Below are 26,519 nucleotides of genomic sequence, written 5' to 3' on the forward strand. Positions count from 1 at the left end.
AGCTGGATCCAGAGGCTTATGTTTGATCCCTTTGGCAAGATTCTGAGTGGTATTATGTTCTTTCATTCAGAAGGGACATAATATCTTATTGTCTTTCTTTTTGTGATGTTAACAGCCATTAGTGCTCACTGCTCAGATCCGTTAATTCACTGGGAGTTGTAAAATGGTGATATTCGAATTCTGTTTATTAGCTGGAATACTTTTGTAATTTTACTCTTATCTACTCTGGGTAGCCAGTGGAACTGTTCATATAGGGAATGAATGATAAATGCCGGGTTCTTTCTTCTGTTTGCCATTTTTCAAAATAATGAATTGATTCTATGTCATTCTCTGAAAGCTACCAGTAAACTTTAATATATTTCTGAACCATGAATTTAAACGTTGGTTTTAGTACATTACATTTTTTATTTTTTTATGAAAGAATGTCAACCTTTGATCCTGGAACTTCTTTACATTGGGTCCTCTGTCTCCTGAGATGATCCTACTAGTGTTTGATAGCTTCTTTGCTGAGTGCTATGACATGATGTTTCAGATTCACTTTGTAAATTTCTTGCCTGAGAACTAAAAATAGGCCACTTGTGTTAGAAAACTTAGTTTCTTTAGTGGAAATTTGTGTTTCAAGATGGTTTTCTTAGTGCTAACGATGCTCATTGTTGCTGAAATAGTCATTATGTCTAGGTCTCATGAATGCACATTGATATGTCTGTTTGATATTCTGGATTGCAGGACTTTAAAAAAAATTTTTATTTTAGAGAAAGAGACACAAGTGAGGGAGAGGGGCAGAAGGAAGGAGAGAGAGAGAGAACGAGATTGATAAGCAGGCTCCATGTTCAGCATGGAGTTCAATGTGGGCTTGATTCCACAACCCTGGGATCATGACCTGAGCCGAAATCAAGAGTTGGTAGTTCAACCAGCTGAGCCACCCAGGAACCCCTAGAGGGGCTTTAGTTAGCTTCTTATGTGTTATATATTTATATCCTTTCTTCTGTGCCGAGAATCCTGGTTTTTAGGAATATGGGGTGGTAAGCATTGAGTAATACGTAGAATTGTTTAATCAATATGTTGTACAACTTGAAGTCATACAACATTGTGTACCTATTATAGTTCAATTTAAAAAAAGAATACAGGGGATGGTAGCATTAGAATATCCCATAATTATGAATTTGCTTATTTATCTACCTTACACATACCAGTCTCAGAATAACAACACTAATACTACAGCCTCCGATTATAATTATCTAAAAGACTTAAACATCTTACATAATACTTTTCCAAATTTCTGTGATTTTTTTAATGGTGTACTATGTCTTTTCAGAGCTTACAGCTATTTATACTATACTTTCTCCTTTTAGCCCTGTTAAAAGTTCTGTAGGGACGTATATTCATGGCTTAACAGTAGTCATTATGTTGAGGTCGCTGTCATTTTGTCTAAAGCTCATTTTCTATTAGATTCCTTAGGAAGGGCTCATAGAAACTGTATTTTCTGAATTTTTGAAAGTTGACAACAGTTTACTGTGCCCTTTATACTTAAAAGGCAGTTTTTTCTGGGTGTAAAATTGTTGGTTCACATTTCTTCTGTAAGTATCTTAGCTGTTTTACTCCATTTTCTTCTGGCTTAAGTCTTAAGTACAGTAATTTTACTACAGCATGTCTTGGTCTTGATTATTTTGGGTCAAAAATGCTGTAGTACCTAGTGTGTTCTTTTGACATACAGTCTCAGAATTTTTTGGGGGAGGGTCAAGAATGTTACTTTGTATATCAGTTTTAAGTATTTGGACAGAACACTTCCTTTGATTTCCTTTTTAGGGATTCTCCTATTTTCTGTATGTTGGATCTTCTTTACCTGTCTTCAGTATTTGACACTGTCCTTAAATCCTATTGTCTTCATTCTTTTTGATTTTTAAAAATTTCCTCCTGTTCTTCTCTTACTCTTAGACCATTATTTACTGTATTTCTCCATTTTTGTGTCCTAGTGTATGCTTCGTCTTTAAAATAATTTTTTCGGATTCATTCTTTCTTCTCTCATTTCTCAGTTTTTCTAATTTTGATTTATGTTATTTTTTCATGCCTTTTTAATCAAATACCGCTCTTTTTGCTCATTTTAAAATAATAGGTAACAGCTTTGATCTGCTCTAGGACATGTCTTTCTGGCATGTGCTTTCATTTTTATTCTTCTTTTTCTTCCTTATAACTTCATGTAGGATTTGATCTCAAAATTTTTTATTGCTCATTTCTATGTGCAAGTAACTTTTCTAAACGTGTACTAGGGAGGCTTGATGTAGATAGCTCTTCTAACTTCATAGAGCTCCCTCTTCTGGTCTAGTTTCTACTACTGGGTTACTGGCCTGCTCTCTAAAATATCATGATTCTGTTCTCTTTGCCCACATCTTTTGGACCTTGTCTTTCTTTCCTCTTGATTTTCTATGTCTTTTCCAATTTTGATTCTTTTTCCAGCAGTTTTTTTCTGGTGTGAGGCCCAGTCCTTCTGTGGAGTCCCAGCAGCTCCATTTTGAGAGGTTATATGCACTAGACTACTCCAGACTATTCACAGTTTGTTCCTGTGAGCCCTGTGCCTTGACTCCTGTATTAGTTCAGGAGACATTTCTCCCAGGTTCAGCTGCTGTTTTCAGTGGGCTCATCACACTTTCTATATGGTACTTTATTGCAATTTCGAGGGCTCTCATTCTCAATTCCTTCAATTGCCCTGTTGTTTTCCTCTACTTCTTTCCACACATATGTTGCTGATCTGAATGACTTGTGGTTAGTGTTGCCTTTTCCACAACTGTTTATAATTGGAACTTTGAGGCAATACCTAGTCCCATCATTTTGTTGTAAATTTGTGCATGGGTTTTTGATTTTGCTCTCAGATTGTTGTGTTTTTATGTGGGAAATAGGGAAGACTAAAAAACCAGGCTTTTACCTCTCCCTCTAATTTTCAAAAATTGCATTCAATTTATTTAAACTGAAAAACAAAAACCAGTTCACCCATTTCTCGCACCCCCTCCACCTCTGGCAACCAATAGTCTGTTCTCTGTACCTATTAGCTTAGCGTATACCCTCTCTCTGTCTCTCTCACAAGCATCAGACCCTTGAGCAATATGGATTTGAAATGTGTGGGCTCACTTATATGCAATTTTTTTGATACTGTAAATGTATTTTCTTTTTATTACAAGTTTCTTAATAACATTTTCTTTTCTCTACCTTTATGTAGAAAAACAGTAGACAATACCTATACAAAATGCATGTCATCAACAGTTTTCATTACTGGTAGTACTTTCAGTCAACAGTAGGCCATTAGTAGTTAGGGCTTGGGGACGTCAAAAGCAGTATGTGTATTTTCAAGGTTGTGAGGCATTAGCATCCCCAATGCCGATATTGTTCAAGAGTCAACTAAAAAATTTATTTTTAGGTTCCACATGTAAGAAAAATCATATGATATTTGTCTTTATCTGACTTACTTCACTTAGTATAATACCCTCAAGGTCCATCCATGTTGTCACAAATGATAAGAATTCATTCCTTGTTATGGCTGAATAATATTCCACTGTGTATATGTACCATGATTTCTTTATCCATTTAACCATCAACGGACCCTTGGGTTGTTTCCATATCTTGCCTGTTGTAAATAATGCTGCAGTGAACATGGGGTGCATATGTCTTTTCAAATTTGTGTTTTTAGTTTTTTCAGATAAATAGCCAGAAGTGGAATTACTGGACGATGGGGTCGGTCTCTTTTTAATTTACTGAGGAACCTCCCTACTGCTTTTCATAGTAGCTGTGCCCATTTACGTTCCCATTAACAGTTCATAAGAGTTCCTTTTTGTCTACATCCTTAACACTTGTTAATTTTTGTCTTTTTGATAGTAGTCACTGTAACAGGTGGAGGTAATATCTCATTTTGGTTTGATTTGCATTTCCTTCATGATTAGTGATATAGAGCATATTCTTATGGACCTGTTGGCCATCTGTATGTCTTTGGAAAAATATCTATTCAGATGTTATGCCCATTTTTTAATTGGTATGACTTGTTTTTTGCTGTTGTGTTTTGAGTTCTTTCCATATTTTTGGATATTAGCTCCTATCAGGTACGTGATTTTCAAATATTTTCTTCAAGCTTGTTCATTTTGTTGATGGTTTCCTTTGCTGAGCAGAGGCTTTTTAGTTTGATGTAGTCCCGCTTAGTTAGTTTTTGCTTTTGTTAGTTCTGCTTTTGCTGTCAGATTAAAAAAACAAATTATTATCAAGACCTATGTCAGGTTGCTTAGTGTCTCTGCTTACTCTTGATAGTTCTCTGCTTTCAGGTATTACATGCAAGTTTTTAATCCATTTGAGTTAATATTTTATAAGGTAGTGGTCCAGTTTTATTCTTTTGCATGTGGCTGTCCAGTTTTCCCAACACCATTTATTGAAGAGACCGTCCTTTCCTTATTGTATATTCTTGGCAATTTTGTCATAAGTTAATTGACCATGTATGTGTGGGTTTATTCTGGGGTTTCTTCTGTTCCTGTGGTCTTTGTATCTGTTCTTATGCTGATAGTATACTGTTTTATTTTTTTAATTATTATTGTTAATGAAAATATCTTATTATAATTTTGGCAGCTTTTTAAAGGATAATTTTCTTTTTTTTTTAATGTTTACTCATTTATTTTGAGAGAGAGAGTGAGTGCGCATGAACTGGACAGGGGCAGGGAGAAAATGAGAGAGAGAATCCCAAGCAGGCTCCACCCTGTGGGCACCCAGCCCACCGCAGGGCTTGAGCTCGTGAACCATGAGATCATGACCTGAGCTGAAATCATGAGTTGCACACTGAACCACCGGAGCCACCCAGGTGCCCTGTGTGTTCATTTATTTTCATTGAACTGCCTTGGCACACCATGATATGTTGGTTTCAGGTGTTGAACATAGTTATTTGACAGAACTTCCTTTTGTGCTCTGCTCACCACAAGTGCAGTTATCGTCTGTTCCATACAACACTATTACAAAACTGTTGCCTCTCTTCCCTGTGCTGTACCTTTTATCACTGTATCTTACTCATCCCATAACAGGAGTTTCTCCCTTCCCTTCACCCATTTTGCCATTCTCCCACCTCTCCTCTTTGGCTACCATCAGTTTGTTCTCTGTATTTAGTTATTTGTAGTTTGTTTATTTGTTTCAATACCATGCTGTTCTAATTACTGTAACTTCGCAATATAGTTTGAAATCAGGGAGCATTTTGCCTCCAGCTTTGTTCTCCTTGTTCAAGATCACTTCCATCATTCAGGCTCTTCTGTGGTTCCATACAAATTTTAGGATTGTTTGTTCTATTCCTGTGAAAAATGCCCTTGGAATCTTGATAGAGATTGCAATGAATCTGTATATTGCTTTGGGTAGTATGGGCATTTTAACAATATTAATTCTTCCTGTCCTTGAGCATGGAGTATTTTTCCAATTATTTTTGTCTTCTTCCATTTCTTTCATTAATGTCTTATGGTTTTCAGTATAAGAGTCTTTCACTTTTTTGGATAAATGTATTCCCAAATATTTTATTCATTTGATACAAGTATAAATGGGATTATTATCTTAATTTCTCTTTCTGGTAGTTCATTTTTAGTGTATAGAAACACAACATATTTTTGTGTATTGATTTTGGACCCTGCAGCTTTACTTAATTTGTTTCTTAGTTCGAGCAGGTTTTTGGTGGAGTCTTCAGCATTTTTTATATGTAATATCGTGTCATATGCAAATAGTGACAATTTAACTTCTTCCTTTCTTATTTAGATACACTTTATTTCTTTTTCTTGCTTACTTGCCCTGGTTAGGACTTGCAGTACTGTGTTGAATAAGCGTGGCTAGAGTGAGCATTGTTGTCTTGTTTCTGATTGTAGAAGAGCTTTTTACCACTGACTATGATGTTAGCTGTGGGCTTGTCATATATGGCTTTTATTATGTAGGGTCTATTCCCTCTTTCCTGCTTTATTGAGAATTTTTATCATAAATAGGTGTTGAATTTTTTCAAATGCTTTCTCTGCCTCTATTGAGATGATCATATTTTGTTTTATCCTTCATTTTGTTAATGCGGCGTATCACATTGGTTGATTTGTAGACGTTGAACCATCCTTGCTTCCCGGAATAAATCCCATTGGATCATGTTGTATGATTCTTTGAATGAATTGTTGAATGTAGCTTGCCCATATTTTGTTAAAGACTTTTACATCTGTGTTCATGAGGGATTTTGGCCTATAATCTTATTTTCTTGTGGCATCCGTATCTGTTTTTGGTTATCAAAATGCACACACAAGTGTTTGTATATGTACATATACAAGTTGGAAGTGTTCCCCTCTCTTACATTGTTTGAAAGAGTTTTAGAAGGATTGGTATTAATTCTTTGAATGTTTGGTAGAATTTACCAGTGAACGTGCTTGGTCCTAGACTTTTGTTTGTTGGGAGGTATTTTGACCATTGATTAAATCTTCTTACTAATGATCACTCTGTTCAGATTTTCCATTTCGTCATGATTCAGTCTAGGTAGATTGTAGCTTTCTGGGAATTCATCCATTTCTTGTATGTTGTCCCATTTGTTGGCATATACTTGTTCAGTCTTTTGGGCGCTTTTGTGTTCCTGTGTTATCACTTGTAACATCACTTTCATTTCTGATTTTGAATTGTCTTTTTATCTAGCTACGGGTTTGTCAAATTGTTTTTCTTTTCAAAGAATCAGCTCTCAGTTTTGTTCATTTTTTTCTATTGTTTTTAAATCTCCGTTTATTTCTGCTTTAATCTTTGTTATCTACTTGCTTCTACTAACTTTGGACAGTTGTTTCTTCTGTAGTTCCTTGAGGTGTAGAGTTAGCCTGTCAGAGAATTTTTTTTTCTTGAGATCCCCATTTATTGCTATGAACGTTCCTCTTAGAACGGCTTTTGTTGCATCCCATAAATTTTGGTGTGTTACATTTTCATTCTCATTTGTCTCAAGGCATTTTTAAATTTTTCTTTTGACTTCTCTGACCCATTTGGTTGTTTAGTAGCATGTTGTTTAATTTCCTGTTGTTGCTAGGTGTGCGTTTATAACCATTTTGTTAATTGTTTTCTGAATTTTTTTTGTTTTTTTAGAAAGAGCAAGCAGAGGAGGGGGGAGAGAGAGAGAGAGAGAGAGAGAGAGAGAGAGAGAGGCACAGAGAGAAGGAGTCTTCAGCAGGTCCACACCCAGCATATAGCCTTACACGGAGCTCAATCTCATGACATTGACATCATGACCTGAGCCAAAATCAAGAGTCAGACACCTGACTGACTGAGCCACCCAGGCATCCCATCCTGGCTGTTTTTGTAGTTCCTAATCTCTAATCCTCTGGGGCAGCCCTGGACTTTGACATTTAATAGGTCTAGACTTTGTGAGTGGAGATCTTGGTGTTTAGCTAGATCATCTGCCAACTGTCTCAACCATTGCAGCCAAGTAGTTTGGTGAGTTCATATTAGAGCTTACCAGACAGCCTGATGCTGGTGCTCAGGTCCAGGAAACCCAATCAGCCCCAGGTGGACAGTAGTCATGAGCTCTGAACTGACCAGTGTAACCATTCCAAATTGTTAGAGTCTTTTGGTCAATATGGTATATGCCCTAATTAGGAGTAGACAGGGTTATGTATTTCCTCCTATCAGAACCTCACTGCCCTTTGGCGAGTTGCATTGAAGGCAAGTCTCAGAATTCTGCCAAATTGGCAGAGATGTAATAGGAAGTAAGCCCAGAAAAGTCATACAGCTTGTTCCTTGGAGGCTTGAAGTCCCTCTTTGCTGCCCTCGCATACTCCAGGAGGCATCACGTAAAAGGTATACTATAAGAGCAGACAATAATATTTTGATGACAGAATTGGTCATCTTTCTTCAATTTTTTTTTAATGTTTATTCATTCTTGAGAGAGGGAGACAGGGAGTGAGAGAGAGAATGAATTAGGGAGGGGCAGAGGGAGAAGGAGACACAGAATCCGAAGCAGGCTCCAGCCTCTGAGCCGCCAGCACAGAGCCCAAAATAGGGCTCAAACTCATGGACCACAAGATCATGACCTGAGCCGAAGTCGGACGCTCAACTGGCTGAGCCACCCAGGCGTCCCAGAATTGGTCATGTTTCTAACTGAAAGCAAACAGAGTTTTCTTGTCGCAAACGAGAGCTAGACCTTGGGTGCAGCTGGGTGCCGTATGAGGCTCCTAGGTGTTGCCACTCCTGATCTTTTCAGCCAGTCCTGCATCTTGAACACAACTATTTCACCAGTGGAAAATAACTTCATATGTGTCTAATGTTAGTGAACAGACTTACTGGTGTAGTTTCAGATAACCATGTTCGAGGTACTTCTGTGGCCTTTTCTCATGTGTGGAAGGTTGACTGGATGCCTTGGGGTGGGGCATTTCTGATTCAGAAAAGATATGTCTGCCTCTCATTAAAACAAACATACATGTGCCACTGATTTTGAAGGAGCTAATTAGCAAAAGAGTAGGAGTTAGATTAGAGAGAGGAACTTTAAGATTCATACAGAATTTATGATCAGTGAACACACACATGCATGTGTACGTACTTAGAGATTTGAACTACTCTTTACGTCAGCCTGTTTACTGTGTTTATAACTTTATCTAGAAATTGTTGGTCAGATTTCATGGCTTGTGAGTATATATTTAATTACAGTTCACTTCTGTTGCAGCTGGCCAGCTGAGAAGAAAGCGAGTGACCTTTATGTTGCCGCTGGGAAGCCTTTCTCAGCCCAGTGAGTCGGCCTCACTTCTGTCTTTGGAGTGATAGCAAGGCGGTCCCTTCCTCATTTTCAACTCTTCCTCCCCGTTGAGCCATCAGAGTCAGCCCTTCACTAGCGTTTCTGAAGGCATCCTTTCTCGTCTCACTTCTCGTCTGGTCTTTACCTGCTTTGGTTCCATATTGCCCTGTGGTCTCCATTGTGGGGACGTGGCATAGCACGGTGGTTGTGACGTGGCATAGCACAGTGGTTGTGACGTCAGACTCTGAAACGGACGTTAGGATTCAAATCTATGCTGTGTCGTTTGTTAGCTCTATAGCTTGGGCCTTAGTTTGCTCACCTGTTAAATGGGAGCGAGAACAGTGTAGTGCTGTGCCAGGTACCATTAAGTGTTGTTTTCTCATGACTGCTTCTCTTCCTACTGCTGCTGTTCCCAGTTGATTTACCATCTCTTTCTACCCTGTCCTGTTGGTCCTTCCAGATTTGGAGTTCACCCGGACCCTCCTGCAGCCAACAGACTCGCACACCCCATCTTCCCCAACCCTTACATCCTTTGTTTTCTTCCTTCCTCCCAGTGAGGGATTTGCGTAAAGCTTGTCCCAGTATTTACCCACCTGAGACCTACAGTGAGTATGTGGCATGAGCAGGACAAGAAAGCTTTTTTCAAGGCAGGTAGGTTAATGAGGATGCTTTCGTTGAATTTTACTTGGTTTAAAAACACATTCTTCCCTCTTGAAGTGCTGTTACAGGTTTTGCGTTGGGAGCCAGAACGCCATCAGCTCTGCTATCACAGTCGTCACAGAAGGAACTTGAAACCCAGGTTGCTGCCAGGTTTTTTGTTTGTTTGTTTGTTTTTGTTTTTGTTTTTTTTGTCGTCATTGGAGCTTTATTATAATTATTATTGGGTTGTTGTTTTTCATCTTTGCTTCTTGTCATGCTTCTCCCGTGGATTTCCCACCCGTTGAGTCCATTGGGTACGTGCAGAACAGTCCACCTGAGCACAAACCCCTTTTATTATCACTGCCTCTTATGTGTACCAGGGCACTGGTTTTAAGGTGATCGAGTAGCAGAAGATCACATTTCATTATGCTTTGGAGAAGAGAGTAATGGCATATTCCTTGCATGGTTGGCCTCTTCCTGCTAATGTGCGCCAGAAAGGTATCATGATAAGAGAAGGGGTCCCCCCCCCGTTTGAACACAAGAAATAGAGCAATATTGCTGCTAAATAAAGTATTTTTCTGTTCGCAATACACCGAGGCATGTATGGCTGCTATCGGTAGAATATAAATCATCACATTTTTATCTCTAAGTGTCAAAGTCCACTTGATATTTAGTACACAAAGAACTCATTTATCAAATGCTACACAGATGTTTTATAAAAAATAATGCATTTTGGAGGAGTTTTTTTTTTTTTTTTTTTTATAGGCACTCCATGTGAAGATAGCTTCATTCAGGTCCATGCTGGCATTGATGGTCAGCTTGCTTAGAGTAAAACTGTCAGGACCGTCCCAGGAACAGAAGCTAGCTTCTGGTTTTATGCATGTTTTACATTTTTTTTTTAGGTTTAAAAGCCACAGAAGAGTGGCATACTTCAGGGCAGCGCACAGTCTGGCAGCTTCAGGCCAGTTGTGTTTGATCTGCATGTTTTAAACTCACATGTGTTGTTTGCTGGCGTTTGAGTATCAAGGGATCGCACCTAGAACAACCAGCCTTTCTGGGTGTTGTGAAAAAGTGCAACAACCCTGGGTCCACGTTCTCAAACGGCACCTGCGGCCCAGAGCCAGATGGTGGCTGCTTGCCTTAGCTGGGGCCGGGGTGGAGGGACAGGTGTGGGGGGATTTCCTCTGGCCTGCTTTATTCATGAATGTGACCCTGCATCCCTGTCAGCCTATCGGCCCTGAAGTTTGCCACCTCTTACTTGAGCATTACAGAGGAACAAACAAAACAAAGTTGGTGTTCAGGAGTAAGCAGGATGCTTTGGGATTAAACACTATGCCGCATGTGTCTTTTGGTGCCTACCTTTAAGACAAAAGAGAACTATGGATGTGTGTGTAAATTTTTTGAAACCGTGATTTATGAAGTGTGTGTGCATAATCTCAGGAATGTATAATATTTCTGGAATGTGGGCAAATAGAATTTTATGCTAATGAGTACATACATAAATGAAAGAAATTACTATAAGTTGTGTGTTAGAATTTCTGCTCTTCAGAATGTGATATGTCATAGACACTCCAGACTGGAGGGACCTGTTGGTAGCATCTCGTTCTAGTTCAGCACACTCCTTTGACTGGTCGGAAACTGAAGGCCAGACCCAGACAGTCCAGTGATTTGTCCAAGGCCATATGGTTAATAAGTGGTAACGTTGGGCCAGGATGCCTGTGGCCTGTTGGTGATGCCAGGCAGGTGTGGGCATTGGCGTATGCTATGGAGTAGATGGAGACAGAGCAGAACTTTGAAAGTGTGTGTGTGTGTCTTTTCTAATGTTGTTGTAGGTGGAAGTTCAAAGGAAAGTATTTTACTGTGTACAGATTCTGCGACCACTCTTCGCAAATCCTCTGTGCCCCAGTCTCTGACCTACTGCTCTAGCAGAATCCAGGCAAATATTTCCTCTGGCCCCGTGGACCTTTTTACCAGATGCTCTAAGGAATTGAGCAGGCACTGCTTATAAAACTGAGCTAGTGGTCGCTCTTCCCCTCTCTAACCTGCTTGGTTTTCTAAGTGCTTGATCTTGGTCATTATTGGCATATGATGAAAGTTGTCATGTTGTGTTCTCTGTTTTCTTCTCTGATTGCTCATGTTCTTCGTTTCCAGGTCATACTGTGTCTTAGAAATATTGGCCAGTGGGGCGCCTGGGTGGCGCAGTCGGTTAAGCGTCCGACTTCAGCCAGGTCACGATCTCGCGGTCCGTGAGTTCGAGCCCCGCGTCAGGCTCTGGGCTGATGGCTCAGAGCCTGGAGCCTGTTTCCGATTCTGTGTCTCCCTCTCTCTCCGCCCCTCCCCCGTTCATGCTCTGTCTCTCTCTGTCCCAAAAATAAATAAACGTTGAAAAAAAAAATTTAAAAAAAAAAAAGAAATATTGGCCAGAAATTTCTGCCAAAATCATTTTCTTCTCATCTTCCCTGTTCCTGTGTTAGGTGAACCATCACCTTTTGTTAGGACTGTTGCAGTAGACTCTTAGTCGTACTTCTTCATTCTAGCTTAATCACGCTTCCAGTTCTTTGTCATCTCCATTGGTTTTCAACTTGGCTGTACTTGAGTCCTTTTGGGATTTTAAGACTTAGGTCTGGGCCTGGTGCCAAGAAATGGATTTAATTCAGTTAGCGGGAGGGCACTGGCGTCAGCATTTTCAAAAGCTTTCCAGAGTAGTTCTCCTGTGCATCTCCAGAGCTGACAAGAACTGCATGGTTGGTTTTCTATAAAACATATCCCATGGGTCACTCCACTGCTTCCGTGTCTGTTTTGTGAATTGAGCTCCGACTCCTGCTTTGGCTCGGGAGGCCTTCACAGTTGGATCCTGACTGTTCCTCCAGCCTCACCTCTGGCCACCTCTTCCCCATACCTTCATATGCCGGGCACCAAGAAGAGCTTACATCTGCTCCTGGACCTCAGAAAGTTTCCTGATGATTCTGTGGCCTGGCACGTGTCGTTTGCTCCATCGAGCTCTCCCTCTCTGCTCTAGGAAAACCAAACCCCGTGTTGTTCACAAAGATCAGCTCCATTATAAGATGTTTCCTTCTCCCAAATTATTACTTTTCATAGTATGTTGAGATGTACCTGCGTACTTGACTGTCTTGCTCCTCTAGACGAGAGCTGTTCAGTAAAACTTTGTACAGTGATGAAAACACTCTATGCTTTTCCAACCTGGTAGCCCAAATGCAGCTAGTAGCCACATGTGGCTCTTGAGCAGGGGAAGTATGAGGAACTGAGGAACTGCGTTTTTAGTTTGTGTTTAATTTTGGTTAGCATATCCACGTGGGATTCATGAGTACTGTTTTGGACAGCGCAGATTTTGACTGTGAGCTCCTTGAGGGCAGAGGCTAAGTCTTGCTCTTGTTTCAGTCCCTGCGCTGCAGCGTGGTATATATTCACTGACATTCGCCACATGACCAAATGAATGATATAGGAGTCGTATCAAAAATCACTATCTTCTCTGATGCACACACCGTGACACGCACCGTTGACAAAAGTCCTACCAGTGAGCGTAACATACAAACTCAGGTTCGACTGTCCATGCAGGTCTCGTGACTCTCTTTTGCAGATGAAGAAACTGAGGATCAGAGTAGTGAAATGACTCTGCCTAGTCAAAATGATGAAAAATAAATCTGAATGTCTTCCAGTTGCTTTTAAATTTTTTTTTTCAACATTTATTTATTTTTGGGACAGAGAGAGACAGAGCATGAACGGGGGAGGGGCAGAGAGAGAGGGAGACATAGAATCGGAAACAGTCTCCAGGCTCTGAGCCATCAGCCCAGAGCCTGACGCGGGGCTCGAACTCACGGACGACCGCGAGATCGTGACCTGGCTGAAGTCGGACGCTTAACCGACTGCGCCACCCAGGCGCCCCTCCAGTTGCTTTTAATTGCATTATAAACACATTTCTTCGGGTATTTTTAGATCTGGGTCTCTGAAAATACGAACCCCAGAGAGAACGTTCTGTGGCCTTACTTGTTGTTTATAGCCCATTCTGGTCTTTTCACATTCCTAGAGGTTGGCTTTTATCCTTTGGCCACTTACGTGTTGTCATTTCTCGGGTCTGGGGCTGTTGTTGGCTGGTACCAGGTTTCTTGATTTAGTACCGTTACCAAATCTGCCAACGACTGGAGGTCATGAGTTTGCCAGAAGACCATTCTTTCTTCTGTGCGGTTTTGAAGATGGACTGCAGAGTTTGAGTTTCTGGAGATGGGACGCATGTTCAGGTTATTAAAGCTGAAGTTTAGCAGACCACAAGTCCAGGAGAGGGAATGGCATTAAGGTTCATCTAAGACCTTAATGTAAAATTGTCTTATAACCTGAAAGCTTTTTTTTGTGCGGAGTCTAAATGAAAGCGCTGTTAGTGGGGGGGAGGGTAATTGCATTTTTGGTGGGTAGTGAATCTCCATTCTTACTTAGAAGTCTATTTGATTAAATCCTTATAGCTTCCTTGCTCATTCTATTTCCTTTTCACTGTTATCAACAATAAGGTGATTTTACTTCACGGGAACGTAAAATTTTTTTTGTGCAAACTATATACCACCCATTCACATAAATATCAGCCATGATAACCTTATGTCTTCCGAGCTGTGAACAAATACTGTGCATATGCAATCTGCTTGACCTCACCTTGCCGAATGATTTTGCTGTGGGGAGGAACTAACACTGGGAGGAGTTAATTTTATGAAGGAACCAGAGGACTGTTGCCCTGAATTTTGTTGACTAGAATTCATTAACTTTATTCATTCAGGAAGATCTCTTAGCTGTATGTGTGAAGCTAATATGTTGTATGTCTCTTCCATCTCATCCAAAAAGTAGAAATGAAGAAGGAGGGATGAAGAAAAGAGATGTATTAAATGTCTTTAATGGAATGGGCATACAGGTTACCAGGGGGAAATACTGGGTCGACAGAGCAGTGTAATAAAAGGGAATCATTGCTGCATCACGGCAAGTGCCGTATGCACATGGAACAAATAACAAGGGCATAGATCTGAAGAGCGATTCGTTTCTTCTTGGAGGAAGTGGCATTTATGGGCCAGGTGAGGACTGTTGAGGAGAGAAGAGGCAGAGTAAAATGGTAGGCTTGGCGATGAGAGAGGACAGGGCACGCAGTGGCATCCATTGGCGGTTGGATGGAAGTTGAGGGGCAGCAAGAGGTGCTACCAGAAGTCCAGAGAGCAGCCTCCATCAAGAACAACCCTCTGAGTACCTTTGGGCGTTTCACCTTGACTTTCTGGACCGTAGCGGGCTAAGAATTTTTTGAGCAAGGGTGGGACCATGCGTCCAGGGAGCGTGGGACATGAAGCACCACATCCATTTGGAGAGGCATCCCCGTATCAAAAATACTAAGGTGTGGTGAGAATTGAATCTGGGAATTGACAAAACTTCACCACTTGCATTTTTCAAGATGACTTAGTCTTCCCTATGGGTAGGTTTGAGGAGAGCACGTTCAAAGGCAAGAGGGAGCTTTGAGACGGCAATTGCAAGAGCCCCCGCGAGACTCTCTTGTGTGGGCTTGTGAGTCTTGCCTGGGAAGAGGAAGAGACAATGGGACAGGTGTGGCTGTTAGATGTGGCGGCAGAGGCAGCAAAGCTGCCTCCAGCATCTTTGGCCTCATCTGCCGGGTGGGTGGTAGTGACATTCACTGAGGGAAGGACCGTGGCAGGAGAAGTAGTTGGGAGAACGGAGGATGGCGGAGAAGTTGTTGGATAATGGACAGCGGCTGCCAAATGGAGCCACCAGACCAAATCAGAAAAGACGAAACACTGAATGACCTTGCTCACCTCGGCAACAGGTTTCAGGGCCTCGGTGAGGACAGAGGAGATGTGGGAGGTGAATAAATGGACACCAAGAGCGGAGATGGCTCTTTCCAGAAGTTGTGGAAAGAAGGAGAAAGGAAGCGACCTGGAACTAAGAGCAGAAGTTGCTTATTGTTTCCTAACAGAGATTTCAAGTCCTCACCAGAATCTTTGGTTTAAACCTTACTCGAAACTTTTAAATTGGAGAACTTGAAATCCCTTTCTCACTGGTGCTTAGTTAGCCGCAAGTTAGCGGCTTTTTGGAGGTAAGCAGAGCAGTCTGGATAGCGCGTGCCAGAAAGACCCGTAAACAAAACTAACAACCTTGTCATGGTGCTTGGGAGACCTTGGGTGTCCGGAGTTAGCCCCGTGTGGCTGGGAAAGCTCTCAGGCTTTTGCGGATATCAAGCATGTGGTGATTATTGGAAGTGTATGTGTTTGACAAAGGTTTCTATCAAAATGTGAAGGCAAAACAAGTGGTGCCAAGGCGGTAAAATGGTTTTCTAGAAAGTTCACTTAATGGCAATATCATGGCCCCCGATACAACCATAAGAAGTACAGTCGCTTTGAAAGGTTTCTGCCCTTTGTGTGGATACCGTGTAATTCTATCCTTTTTATGAATGTCCTCCTCACCCCTAAATTTGTGTGTGCTTTCCTAATGGAACACATTTCTACACTCAGTAACCATGTTAATTTATGGTGTATTTTGGAATTCTAAGAAGTGAAAAAGGGGGAGGTAATACGCCTTCTCTTTGTTTTGCTCTAAAGAGGTTTTTACTACTGGGTTCTTGACATCTTCCACCTTAGTTTATCTTTAATTTATCTTCAACTGAAACCATTTTGTCCTTTAGCTCTATTCTAATTACCTCTCGAAACGGTCAGATTTACAGGCATCACATGACAGGGAAAATGCAAAAACCCAGCCAGCCTCTCCTGACATCCAACAGCAGCGTTCGTCTAAATAGTGGAAAAGTTTATTTGCTTTTTCTGAGGATGTGCTAAGTGATTTTGCAGTTTGAGTGGTATGGCCTTCTAGCACTTAGGCCTGCATTTATTAAATAAATTTGTTCTCTAACTCATGTGTTAAGTGTGTATTATGAAACCTCAAAGCCAATTTCAGTGATGGCAATGTGCAAATATTTTTTAAATTATGTAATTAAATAGGACTTGGCCTGTGAGGTCTGCCGAAGTAATTTATTAATTGAATAGCCTGATTTAATTGTATGTTATTTTCGTTGATTCAGGAAAGTGACTGCATCTCTTGCACAGATAGGAGGAGCCTCTTGTATGCCTGTCACTGGAGGTGCCCAGGTCTCACCAAGAGATCTTTAGCACCCAATTACGTTTTGATGTCTGAGTCTGGTGATTTTAAAGGAAAAAGGGGGGAAAACTGTTGCTGGGAAGAATTATTTGCGACTCAGTGTGTTTATCACTATATTATTTAAAAATGAATCATTCTTTTCTTCTTAAGTGTGCCACTGGCATGGGGTTACATAAGGTATGTGCATAAAATGAGAAGCCCCTTTAATTCAACGTTAGCTACATCTAGCTATGGCTAAAGCCCTGCCGTATCTGTTTCCTTAAAATGTCATTTTAAAGGTATTGTGGTTTCAAAGCAGCAGCTGTGACTGAAAAGTATGTAAACTAAGCTGTTCTTGCTCATATCATTTTTATATTCTTATGTCAGACCAGAAGGCTGCTTTAAATTTATTTTTCATTGTGTATTAGTTCTAGAGCCTGTTTTTTTTTTCCCCTTCCATGGGAACATATGTTCTTTGGGACGTGCGATACTCATGCGCTTAAGAAAATAACAATTGTTGGGGTGGGGGGAAAGGTACCCAAAATAGTTTCTTATTTGGGTATTGTATTTGGGAGAAGATGAATTAAAAAAATTAACTCTCACAAAGTAGAACTCTGGGGCCTAGCATCTGTGTTTTAGGAAATGAAAGAATTCAGCCATACTGTACGAAGTCACGTGAAAGGCAGTAACTTTTAGAAGCCCAAATTGCTTTCCCAAAAGGAAAATATTTTTTGTTGCTATTAAATATAGTTTATATTGCTACTTCAGAACTTTTTTTTTTTCCAGTGGGGCCATTTACTTAAATTCTTAGTTAATATTTCTATATAGAAACGTCTTTGTTTCCAGAGCTCGCCTTTGCGAATTCCCGTTTAATATGCGGTTGTGGATAAGTATTTATTCATACCATGTGGTACCCCACACCTGATCAAGTGACTGCATGGCGTCATGTCAGCCAGCAAAATATTTGAGTGACTTTTGAGTAATGGTGGCATAGAAGGTACAGAGGGTTGAAGGAAACAACAATAATGGGAAATTTTTTTCCTTTCCCATATATTTCAGCATGCATAATGCCTCAGCTCTGCTGTGGAAATTTGGAACGTTGGAGAGAGAAATATTCCTTTTCCTAAAGAGTTGTAAAAGCAGAGTAGAAAGTATGAGCTATTAGAAATTTCCATGGTAAATATAATTTGATTACATATGTTGGTAATTTCCCCCAGAGCTCAGGATTTCACTTGGAGTGTTGTTCCACAGTGATATATTTCTTTCCAGCTTTTGAAAACAAATTTAGCCCTAAGAATTTGCCCTAAGATTCCACTGATTTGCCTCATGACTCCAGGCCCACATCCAGGTGCTCCAAGTCAGGGAAGTAACTTGAGGAAAGGTGGGTCTCTCATGAGCCCACTGTTATGCTTGACCCCGCCTTCCCATCTCATGCTGGACCCCAGGTAGTGGCTTCCTCCAGGCATAGGCTGGCCCTGGTGGTCCTCCCCTCCTAGCCTTGGAAAAGGTCTCAGAACGTCTAGGTTGATGGTCAAAGTAGGCATTAGATGCAGCAGACGTATTGGCCTTCTGAGATGGATGGCAGGTGGAGCATTGCAGTTGGGCACTATGGAGTCCCACTGTGCCTTGAAGATCCTAGGAGGTTCATGGTCATGGCCAAGGGTGTACTCAGACAGCTTGGGGGCAAAGGCTGTTTTCCAGCCAGTACGTGGATGTTTCAGTATTTTCACAACTCGTTGAGGTGACCACTGTGGAGCGGTCGAGCGCGATCCCTGAGTACCTACCGCTCCTTTCCCAGAATGGAGACTGAGGTCTGGAGAAGCCGAGGGGCTCTCCACGTTCTTGGTGAGTTGCTGGTGGATCCAGTGAAGTGTCCTTTGTACTTCACTTTGCTCCCTCTTACCTGGGATGTAGAAATACCTTCTTTTTCACTGCTTTCAAACCAGAGTTGATCAAAAAGAGATTTTCTTAGGGATAAAACAGAGGAGCAAACCAAGATGTTGGAGCCCTGCAGTGAATGACTTCATAGAAGAAAGCTAGCTTAATTAGATTTTAGCTTCTGAACCAAGGGGCTGGCACAATTTATGGGACATTTGTGACTCCTTCCTCTGTCTTCCATGTCTCTTTGCTGGCCACAGGACCCTGCTCCAAAGTCTCCTTTTGACATGATGGATGTTTCATCCTCCCCTTCCAGTGGCCACATCCTCTAGCCACTGCTGTTCCACATTTGTGGGGAGTCAGAGGCTCTCGTTCCTCCTCCATTCACACCACTGGTGTGGCCTCAGGCACACGCTGAGTCAGCTCCCCAGGAGGATGGAGCTTGACTAGACTCTCTCATAGGTGCCTTTCAGCTCCGAAACATGTGCATTCTTTCTCTCGAACCTGAGATTTTCCCCATCTAAGCCTTATTCTTTCCACTTAAAAGTCTGGGTCACACAATTGGTGCAGGAAAAAACAGAGTTTTTGTCATGAAGACCTGAAGACCTCTCACTGAATGTCCATTTCGGGGGGGGGGGGTCCCTCTTGTCCTTTGTTACTGGTAAAACTTGGTGAAAGAATTCCTGGTAACATAAACCTACTTCCTATTCTGATTGGAATTTGTGCTTTTCTGTCCTCCTCCATCTCCTCGTCCTTGTCCTCGTCGTCCCCCTCCTCCCAATCATCATTGTCGTCATCACTGACGAATCTCCATAGTATGACTGGGTGGTGTTTCTGTGGCCTTTTCCCCACCCCACTGAAGAAGCTCATGAAAGATTGTACGGTGTGGAAAGTGCCTTACCAATTACATAAAAGCCTGGTTCATATAAAGAGGCCTGTTTCTATATGGAAAATATGAGCCTTTTTTTTTTTTTTTTTTTTTTACATGGACCAGGTGTGGATTAGTTCACTGAACCTTTCACCCAGCCGTATTCCCGCTTGTAATTCTTCTGAGGCATAGTTCAGCCAAGTCAAAGAAACGTGTTATTAAAGGTGAGCTGAAAGGCATTTAAAAAATAAACAAACTGTTTAAGATCCTAAATCAGTAACAGAATCTATATGCACAGACTTGAAAAGTACAAGAAAATGTGTTTCAATACCTTTCGCTTCCACGCCAGATTCCCCTCCTGCCGTCCTTTGAACACGTCCCTCAAATCCTTATTGGTCATTGGTGGGATAAACTGCGGACACTGAGCTTGGGTTTGTCACTCTTGAATAGCTAATGACTTAGCTTCTACTGAGGTCGGTGAAACTCTCGTCTGCTAGAAACTCTAGTCTATTCTCCACCCAGTAGCGAGGGGGGAAAATATGAACTTTGCTTTTGTTTTAACACCGTTTTCTTAAGAAGTTTAAAATCTGATATACATTCCCTCCTTTTTTCTACCTTTCAGCGTGGCAGATCACCAGATAGTATTAACAGCCTGTAGAGATGGCAGAAATGAGGTGTAGGAAGTTTTAGATTTACTTAAGTTGTATTATCTCCGCGCATGATAACAGTGACTTCAGCACTCACTGGGTGCCAGTCATGTGTGCAAGCACTTTTCTCCATTAACGCGTTTATTCCTCAGAAGCACATTATGTACTATAATTAAGCCTGTTTTACAGAAGAGGACACCGAGGGACAGAGAATTTGAGTAATTTGCCTGAGATCACAAGGCCAGTGAGCAGCAGAGCTGAGTTTTGAACTCTGGCACTTGAGTCCGTGCTCATAATGACCAAACTATCCTAGATTAAACTAGACTGTGCAGTACGATATTATATAGTATTTAGTTTTAATTGAGGCAACCCAAGGAAGCATTAAGAAATAAAGAGATGCGGGGTGCCTGTTAAGTCTGTTAAGCGTCGGACTTCGGCTTGGGTGATGATTGTAGGGTTTGTGAATTCGAGCCCCACGTCGGGCTCTCTGCTATCAGCGTGGAACCTGCTTTGGATCCTCTGTTGCCCTATCTCTCTGCCTCGCCCCCCCCGCCCCCCAAAAGTAAATAAACGTTAAAAAAAAAAAAAGAAAGAAATTCACTCTGTACATGGTCAGCCTTGGCGCCCTCCCCCCATCCGCTGACATTTTTCCCTAATTAAAAATTTTTTTTTCTGTTTTCTTTCGGTGGTTTTTACATTCTGGCCTGTTCCCAGTGAAAGGACTGGGAATCAAGCGTTTGCATCCTGTTGTCCTGCTTCTCCCTTGATTATCTTACATTTTCATTGTGATTGTGGAATTCTGGAAAGCCATTCTCCCAGTTTTAAAGTAATTCCAGAAAATAGGAACAAAGGAGGAGAGGCAATTTTGGGGGTGGGTCTTCCTGGGCCACCCCTTCTGAGGCACGCAGTTCCTTCCAAGGGGACCTGGTAGCCCCAGATCTCCCTAGTGGACACAGTGCACCTCTCAGAAACTGAAATCATCAGTTGAAAAGAATCACCCCCACCCTACCCCCGCCGCCTTACGTGACAGAAACGGGAGCGAGTTCAGGCAACAGCTTCATCTATTGCACTTCTGAGTAGCTTTGCTTCGTTGAAGACCATATGCTGAGCTTGTCAAAGTCATCTGCCCGTTTCAGCCATTCTTGTTTTAGGAACGTTAACTTGCTGTATTGGGGAAGCAGCATCATATGTGAACAGCCATGCCAGGCTTCTACCAAATGTCCCTGGTCCTCTATCAAGTTCCGGGGGTATTTAGCGGCGTTTTATTGTCATGAGGATTAAAGACCCCCTAGCATCACTATTCTCAGTGTAGCATCCTGTAAATATCAGAACCCTTCCTACCTAAGGAGCCAGGAGGGCGAGTCCCACCTGGTTCTAAGTTACATTGGCGTTTGTGGGTGTGTTTCTAGTGGGATCTGGAGAGGTGGTGAGGTGCGGAAAAGCCTAGAGAGAGGTCAAAGTTGAGTGGAAAACGGAACTGGGGTCTGCCAGTGTCCGAGAATTCAGGAAGAGAGGCATGGGAAAGGAAGTGGAATGAAAAGGTGCCAGGAAAAGTTGCCTCATCATTTGGCATTTTTCTGTTGGCCAAAAGGTAAGTTTCTACTTTTAAGTCATTTGCAAACCCTGTAGGCACGTAGCTGCCAAGTTTTGCAGTTTAAGGACCACTAAGGTGGTCACTGGGTAATACCGGGAGGCTGTTATTTTCAGGGAAGGACTTCTGGGAGGTCTTCCCGCCTGAGTGACTACAGGAGTGGGTTCATTCTCGAACCCACTGTCTCGCTGACAGTAAAATTGAACCATGGAGCCGCTCGGGGTCTCCTCTGTATGCACCCAGGTGTAAGCTATGGTGCATATAATAGTGGGAATAGAGGAACCACAGTGACACCCAGGAATGTTTTTATTCCACGTACGTGCTGGTTAGTGTCGCTCATTTCATACGTATCGACTGAACAACTGCCGTATGTAGCTTCTGCTGCGTACTGGCATGCAGTACGGCACGCAGGACAGATAAAATCCTTGCCTTCGTGGAGTTTACAGTCTGATAATTTGTCCTAAAACTCAAGTGCGCACAGTCAAGATTAACATGACTGGCTTTATCTGTGTCCTAACCTTTCCCAGCAAAACCAAACAAAATCAGTTTCGCGGCAGATTGGAGCCGCCAGGGGCCAGATGTGGCCATGGGAAGAACGTCTTGGAGAGCTTGTCATCTGGCTCCAGCTGTGTTAACCTAGGTCTGCTGGGCAGCCGTGATTCGTGTCTGCCAACCGGTGGCCTGACACTAGGACACTAGTGTGGGCTTAAACAATTAGCGGAATCCCTTGCTCGGTGGCTGGATCCACTGTGTGTGTCCTAAGATTACCACTGCTGTCCAGACCAGGAGCCTCCATGGTCTTGGGCAGAAACACCCGGAAGGGAATCGACAATCAGTGCGTTGAGAAACTAGGCACGGCTTTCTTATCCCGGAACACGGAGAGAGATGCGGGGAAGGTAGAAAATCATGGTCAGCAAGAAAACGGAAGTAAACCAGACATGGCCTCCCGCACGCGAGTTTTGATTTCAGCCAAGAGCGCTTTCCTGGTAGGTACTGCCTGCCTCCAGTGTGGCCCTGCAGAAAAGCGGAGAGTTGGCCTATAAGAGTAGCTTTCTCCCAGTTATTATTCTTTTTGGATTGTTGCCCCTCTGTGAGACCCATTTATGATGACCCGTGTTGATTTTGCCCAGAGATCTGCATTTAAAAGTCTTAATTCCCACCTTTGAAAGCGTTGGGATACCTACAGATGTGCAATAACTTTTCAGATATCTGTTATATCTGCCTTCCCAAATAAGTACGTAAATAAATTAAATGCTTCAGGCAACCTGTGCATAGAAGAGTTGTTTTTTTTTTTTTTTTTTTTTTAATTAAATCGTAAACCTTCTGGTTTAATGTACTAGGCGGGTTCTGTCCTTCTCTGGGAAAATGATGATTTTGGTCATCCATTGTCCAGCAAGCCCCAGACCCCACAGCACTTGCTCAGGAAATGTTTGTAGAACGAACCAAATGAGGAAAATTTCCAGTCAGCATGTAGACTTTCAAGGATGGTGATCCAACATGAGTGAAGATCTTTCAAATAGTAAGTAGGGGAAAATAACCCACAATGTAGAGCAAAAAGACAAAAAAAAAAAAAAAAGTGAAGGTCTAATGGGAATAATTTCAGAATTTGCCTTTCAGATGCCTGCTTCTAGTGTCTGATTATAGCCGAAAGCACGAGAGGGTAGAGATTCAAGTTTTGAAGGGGGCTTCTCTTGAGCCTAAGTATTTCTGCACGTGTGGGGATGTCTTTATCACAGTGAGGTTCAACAAAATACTTGAGGTGGGGAAAATTTTTAAGATACCAGTTTATGTGTAAAAATTCACTTTTGCATTCTTAGTGCATTGTGTAAATTTGCCGTGCAGGAAACATAAGTGAAGCCATTTGGTTTTGTGGCATTGGTGTGGGCTGGCTAAGGGGGTGGGGGGGGGGGGGATAAAGTTGAGGCATTGATACAGTATGGGGAGAGCCAGATGGTTGTATTACACATCTTTTGTGTTCTTGTTTGCTTCTTAAAGCAGTTGCAGAATTTTGCCCTTGGCGGTATTTTATTCATGCTTGTATGTTCTGCTCTGAATTTACTTTTTTGTCAGAGTACTTTGAAGAAAAGCCTTGCTCTAAAAAAAAGAAAAAAAAAAGGTTTTTTTTATTTACGTTATAAACTTGTGAAGTCAACAGTGTATTTATAAACACATTTTTTTTAAATGTTAAGTACGTTTAGTAAATAGTGGGAGGAGCTGCTTTTCTTCTTGCTTATTAGCACACTGATTTCAGCCACATTATGTCAATTCAGAGAAAGATTTTTGCAAAATTATAAATGTAGAGTTGACGACAGAGGGATGGAGGGAGAGAGGCAGAACAGATAGGTTGTTTTTCCAGTAGTAATGAGGCTCATCTGATTAGAAATTTTAACTTTTTCTATTACTTACAGCCACTTCTCAGGTTGTGGTTTACCTATTGTGTTTTATCAGCAAGCCTGAGTTGGTGGGATTTAAGTTAAGTGAGAACGCTTGGGGATAGGTTGATGGCTTTCTTTCCTTTAGCCTGGGTGTTTGGCTGGCTTTCCTTAGAACTGTGGATCACCCCACCATTGAAATTTATATTTATTTCCTACTGAAAGCAAATTATGTTTTGCGATCACCAGTGGCAAGGGATAGTTAAGATGTCCTAACTGCATATAAGAGATGATATTTTATCACTGAATGCTTTTAATAAGGAATTGCTTTGTAGCTTTTTTTCCCCCCGTTGTGATAGAATGGTTCAGAATAATTTAATGTCCTTTCCACAATCCCAGTGTATCTCGTTTTTCTTTGCTCAAATGAGAGAAGAGCACACACTCGGGATCCTTGGGCACGGGTTTATTCTCTGTCGTGCACAGATTTCCAGCCTGAGTTGGAACCTGCCGTCCCTGATGAGAAGACAGGAAACTTACAGTCCTCACCTTATTGAAATCTCTGCCTCTTTAAGTCACAAGTCCGAGGCGACTCCTTCCAATAATGAAGCCATTGTGCGCATCCTATCTGATCCGTTCTTGAAATGTTTTAGTAAGTCTATCTTACAACATTATAAGAAGATAATCAGCAGCCTTAGAAGGTCCCCATCTGGACTGTAGAGTTCTTTTACTGAAAGATGTTTTGCCTTTTTGAGATAGCTCTCGCGTTTCATCATCTGTTCCGCTGAGATGAAGTGCATATGAAAAGTCAGTGACTCTGAATCCATCTGTTGTTATTATTTTCCACTGATAATTGGCTTGAACAATGAAATGTCTGTGTCTGCAGCCTTTGAAACTGTACACCCTGTTTATTTTCTGGAGGCCTCCCTGCGACTCCCCCGCCCCCATTTTTTCTTCCTTCATTCTCGCTCAAGCTTACAGCCAGTGGCGCTCGTGTGAGGATGACATCTTTGACTCTGTGCATCAGTATGTGTCCCTCAGCATCTAAAGCTTGCATGCGGATTTTTGTCACAATCCCTGTGTCTGTGCCGCTGGCTCCAGTATCCAGCACTCATGCATGGATCCCTTACCTGGACTGTCTGCTTTATTTCACTGTCCTCATTAAAATATTAATTTCGGGTGCGGTATCTAATACCTATGGAATTAGATACTACCTATAATTGTATAATATATTCAGTTGCATCCAGGTTTGCACGATGCAGAGCATTAATATTGGATTCCACTAACAGCACTTCCATTAGCTTGCTCAACCAGTATGAGATATAGATGAGCTGGGAAGCGTAACTACCCGCCAGAACTGCCAAAACAGTCATTAGAAGCTCCATTGGGATGGACAAAGGCTTTTTCACAGTGATCTACTGATTAAATTTTGTTCTATGGTTTATTTGCATCAAGGTTAGATGACTGTCGTCTGGGGAAGTGGGTTATCAAACACCTTATTTGGAAGGTCATTTCGAGACAAAATAGTGAATAGAATAGGCGTCTTTAGTTTCTTTGGGAACCCTTCTTAGGAACCTGTGTTTTATTCTTTGGTGATGGGGGGGGGGGAGGTTGGGAATCTTTAAAACATTTTTTTTCTCTTTTCTCCAAATTATGCCGTAATGTACGGTTGAGATGGGTTTCTCCGCCTGTTTGTAATTTTTCCCCCAACTTTTCAGTAGTATTCGTTTGCTTTTGTGGTAGGATGATACGGTCAGAAAGCAGTGTCGTGTTAATAAAACAGAACCTGGTTTCGAAATAGAAAGCTGCCTTATTTCCCTTGGCTAGCGTAAGTGTTGTACGTTCTCTGAGGCTGTGAAGGATGTGTGACCTACCCTTTCTGGTCCAAGTAGTAATGTAATGACACATCCTATAGCATTGCTGGATTTGCCCCCAACTTTACTATGTGGCGTTAGAAGGAAGTAGGTGAACATAATCTTATTTATGTTTCAATCGAAGTCATTTAATGCTACAAAAGTTAGTAAAAAATAATTAAGTTACTAAGGTCAACATGTGGCTGAAACATATGAGAGAGGTTAGAGGGGAGTGAGCTGAGTCCCTAGGCGGAGGAAAGAGGAAAGGCCCTTGTGAAGTCCCAATGCCTGCGTGTTTTTCCTTTGGCTTCGATTCCTCGGTTCTCAGGACAAATTATGTTGAGGTATGGCATATTTTCTGCCGAAATGGAGAAAATTGTTGACTGTAATTATGTTATTTAATTGAAATTATAAGTGGTTGAGGCCACTCAGTTAAAAGCATCCGTGCTAATATATGGATAATGTTTTTAAATGAGTGGTCATGGATTGATGACATTTGAAAGGCAGGCATTTGGGGTGTGATTTTGGAAGACACAAATTATGTTCCTTAAATCATTAGTGAACTAACGAGCGTAAAGTGGCATGGTTTTTGTTTATCTGCTCTCATTAAATATGTGCCCCTATTATCTGTGTAACTGTGTGTATTCATGTACATACATGTGTAGGTGTGTGTAATTTATATATGTAAAATTTTATGCATATGTAAAATAGACCTTTCATAAGCATCAGTTCATAGTGCAAACAAGCACACACAAAAAAACCCAGAATATATCAGGTATATCTCTGACCTTATATTGTGACTGAGAAATGTGATT

General features: G+C 41.6%; 1 protein-coding gene across 6 annotated transcripts in view; it reads left to right on the top strand.

Moving 5' to 3' along the window:
• The window catches only part of FOXP1 (forkhead box P1), a 512,855-nt gene that overhangs the window by 143,918 nt on the left and 342,418 nt on the right, over nucleotides 1–26,519 (top strand). The gene's annotated exons all lie outside the window — the stretch shown is intronic.

Source organism: Puma concolor, chromosome A2 (genome assembly GCF_028749965.1).
Source record: "Puma concolor isolate L17-30 chromosome A2, mPumCon1.1.hap2, whole genome shotgun sequence".
Taxonomy (NCBI): Eukaryota; Metazoa; Chordata; class Mammalia; order Carnivora; family Felidae; genus Puma; species Puma concolor.